This window comes from Chiloscyllium plagiosum, unplaced genomic scaffold (assembly GCF_037043375.1).
Source record: "Chiloscyllium plagiosum isolate Xiang-an unplaced genomic scaffold, Cpla_swu_hap1 HiC_scaffold_78, whole genome shotgun sequence".
In the NCBI taxonomy this organism is placed as follows: Eukaryota; Metazoa; Chordata; class Chondrichthyes; order Orectolobiformes; family Hemiscylliidae; genus Chiloscyllium; species Chiloscyllium plagiosum.
In genome coordinates this window covers 39579-43743 of record NW_028270217.1, presented here as the reverse complement: position 1 = coordinate 43743, position 4165 = coordinate 39579, and positions in this window count along the sequence as shown.

The window sequence follows — 4165 nt, the reverse complement described above, 5'->3', positions numbered from 1 at the left end:
TAGTCCCCCATGACAACTACCCTCTCACCCTCACTCCTATCGAAAATCATATTTACTATCCTTTCGTCTACATCTCTGGAATTATTCGGAGGCCTGTAGAAAACTCCAAAAAGCGTGACCTCTCCTTTCCTGTTTCTAGCTTCAGCCCATATTACATTAGTTGACGAGACCCAAACATCCTTTCTGCAACTGTAATACTGTCCTTGACCAACACAGCCACACGTCTCCCTCTTTTACCTTCTTCTCTGTTCTTATTGTAATCCTGGAATCTGCAACAACCATTCCTGTCCCTGCTCTGTTCATGTCTACGAAATGGCCACAACATCGAATTCCCAGGTACCAATGCAAGCTGCAAGTTCATCCACCTTATTGTGGATGCTCCTTGCATTGAAGCAGACACACTCCAAACCAAATTCTTGCTTGCTGGTGCCATCTTGCGCCCCTGAAGCTTGATTCTGGACCTCCCTACTCTCAACAATTTCTATACTTGAACTGCAATTTTGGTTCACATCCCCCTGCTGGATTAGTTTAAATCCACCCCAATAGCCTTAGCGAATTTCCCGCCCCCACCCAAAGATATTGGTACCCCTCTGGTTCAGATGAAGATCATCCTGCTTGTACAGGTCCCACCGACCCCAGAAAAAGCCCCAATTATCCAAGAATCCAAAACCCTCCCTCCTGCACCATCCGCGTAGCCACGTGCTCAACTCTTCTCTCTCTCTATCCATTGCTCCACTAGCACCAGAGCAGGGAGGAAATTTGAAAGAACGGATCGAAGTGTATTATGACCGTGTCGTCCAAACGAATGGTTTAGCGTTTGAGCTGCAGAAGGGCAGAGTCGTGGAAGAGTTAATGATGTTAATGAGGTGCAAGTCGGCTGACATGGTGATGATGGCGATATGTGGTTAAAAACACATCACGAGTTGAAGGATGTCACCATGGTAATGACGTATCTGTTCAGATTCAAACCAGTGCCAGCGAGAAATTTGAATCTGTGGCGAGGCATTTTCTCTTGTCACGTCGTCGATTATGCCTTCCAGCTCATCTCATCCACTTCCGTCAACCCCACTCACAAAACTCATCCCTCCAAATATGACGAGGACAGAACTTCCTTCTTCAATACTTTAAAATCTAGCAGCCTCTGTAGACATCATGTCATCCTCCGGTAATTCCATCAGCTGCAAATGAACCCCAACAATTAAGATGTGCTTCCCTCCGCACCCCTATCCAGTTTCTGTAAAGATCATTCCCTCTTCCACCCCTTACAAAGTGCACGCTTCCACAAAACCACCCTTCCCTTCCTGCACCTTCTCATTCCTACACGGGATTTGGAAAACATCCACGCACACATCCGTCCTCAACTCTGTCAAAGGCCCAAAAGACACTTGCATGCCCATCAGAATTTTACCAAATTTCCACGCATGTCATTTACTGTAACAATTGCTCACTTTGCTGTCTCCTCGACATTGAAGAAATTGGATGCCTAATTACAGACCGCTTCGGAAAACATCTCCGGGACACCCGCACCAAACAACACTACTCGCTTCTGGCTGAACAGTCAACTCTCCCTCCCACACAGCAAAGTTCATTCAGGTCCAGGGTCTCCGCCGCTCTCATGAACTGTCCTGTCTGTACATCTTCCATCCCACCTATCTGCTCCAGCCTGCGCTGCGACCTTTCATCATTGTCCTCACCTCCATCAATCTATCACACTCTCCGCTACCTTGTCCCACCCCACCCGCTTCAATTTGTTTCTGTACCCCCTCGGTTCACAAGCCTCTTTCCTGATGAAGCCTCGTGTCCAAAATATCGATTCTCCAGCTCATTCGTTGTTTGCCTGCCCTGCTGCGCTTTTCCAGCATCACACTTTCGACTCAGTGGCGAGGCAGTGAATTTTGATTTAGGGACTGAAGTCAGAGGCCTCAATTTTGCAATGATTGAATTGTAAGAAATGTCTGCTCCAATAGGACTGGATGTCAGACATGTCAGGACAGTGTTTGGCCTGGAGGGAACATGGAGGCGATCGTGTTCATATCCACCTGCTGACCTGCTCGTTCTCTGTGGTGGAAGTTGTGTGCATGAAAGATTCTGACAAAATTCTGGTCAAATTCTTAGTGTCGAAAATCGCTTACCTTCAGACCATATCTTCAGACAGATTCTAGAGTCTTTTGAAAGACGGTTTCACACTTTCATTTTGGGATCACATCAATTTCGCAGGATATTAGAAGGGGAGGATTTAGAAGTCAACCTCTCCACCATAATCTGATGAAGCCACGAATTTTATCCCAAATACAACTTGATCAGATTTCGAACATAAAAGGAAAAAGCTCTGGTAATAGTCTGAGATAAGTCATTCACTTATTGTGCGTGTGGACCAGGTTTTTACCTGTCATCAGACTTACACACCTCAATTGCAGTCATAGTGAGGGATGACTGTGGAAATGTAGGGATTCATTTCCCTGTCTGAGCTGAATTCCCATGGACGCAATGATACCAGGGACAAGCCATTCACCCGCTCAGAGTGTGGGAAGGGATTCACTCTGTCTCTGACCTGCTGCGACACCTGCTCATTCAAAATGATGAGAAATGATTTCAGTGTATGAACTACGGAAAATGCTTTAAAACGTCCAGCGATTGGAGAACCGAACACGACGCTCATACTAATGAGAAACCTTTTCTCTCTCAGAACGTTGGAAAATGTTATCAAACCTCTATGTGTTTCATCTCTGAGAAATATGTTCACATAAATAAGAGTCCATTAAGATATATAGAGACCTGACGTCTGACCCACGTGCTCACCCGGAATAGAGACCTTTCCAATTCCAAATCTGTGGGACCGTGCTGCAAAGTCCGAGCGACCGGATGGCTCATCACCTTTCTCGCCATATTAACAGGTCTTTCTAAATGCCATGAATGCGGGAAGTGCTGTAGAAGGTGCTGAATACTTGCGTGTGTTCAACGTGTTCACACTGAATAAAGACATTAATCATTATAAACGTTCCTGGGGACAGTTCATCATGAACGTCATCACATTATGGAGAGAGCTATCAAATATGTAGCCTGTGGGATGTGCTCTCCAGTCTCTGTAGAACTGATTTCACATCTATATTTTCGAATTGTGAGAGACGTTTCAAGGAACCTATTCCAGGAATAGGTTTAAGCGATCATCTCAACTCTCAGTACACCAACTGGTTTGCATTTGGCCGCAAGTATTTACCTGCTCCATGTGAGCAAAACAGTTAGTTCACTCATCGACCCTGTTGAGAGAATAGAGGATCCCACTGAGGGAAGGAATTCACTCACTCATCGACCCTACTAAGGCAGCGTAGTGTTTACATATCGCAACAGCAATTGAACATTGTTGTTCTTCACATTCAGACCTGGAATCAAAGTTGGAATATTCTAGATAACAATCAAATAAATCAGCTTTGTGTTAAATGCTTTGAGTAGGTAATGAGCAAGTTAGACGTAGTCAAGCCGGTGGAGGTTACAAGCTTGAATTTCCCTCGGCATATGTCAAGGTGCAGTATGGCAACCTGCTAAAGAAGAGGACATGGATTGAGGCTTGTTGGGCAGTTGGGTAAAGGGGTCTTCTCCAGGATGGCAGCCCGTGACTAGTGGATTTCAGCAGGAGTCAGTGTTGGCAACACATCTATTCACATTATGTATGAAGGATCCATTCAAAGGAATTGAGGGTGTTGCTGCTCCATTTGAAGAAGATACAATGATCGGCGCAAGGGCAGATCTTCTTGTTTAAGCGGGCATGCGGCAAAATGACTTGAACAAACTGAGTGCTTTGAAAAAAAATAGTTGCAGTTGTGGTACTTTGTGGAAAAGTGTGCGAACATATGATTGGTGGTAAGAGTAGTGGCACAAACAATTTTATGAAAGCAGAAAGAATTCAAAGTTCAATTTTCTCTTATGATTCATATGCAGTTTCAGTTGGTGTTTAGGAAGGCAAATACAATGCAGGCGTTCAGTTCAAGCGAATAGGAAAGCACGGGCAGAGGTTTAGACCTCAGTCAATAGGAGGCTCTGGGCAGATGCATTTGGAACATTAAGAGGAGGTGTTGGTGATGATATATTTTGAGTGGTGGATCGGAGGTTCATAATGGCTGCCTCAGTGGCGATTACCCATGTCTTGCTGGCTCAGCGATGTTGGTTT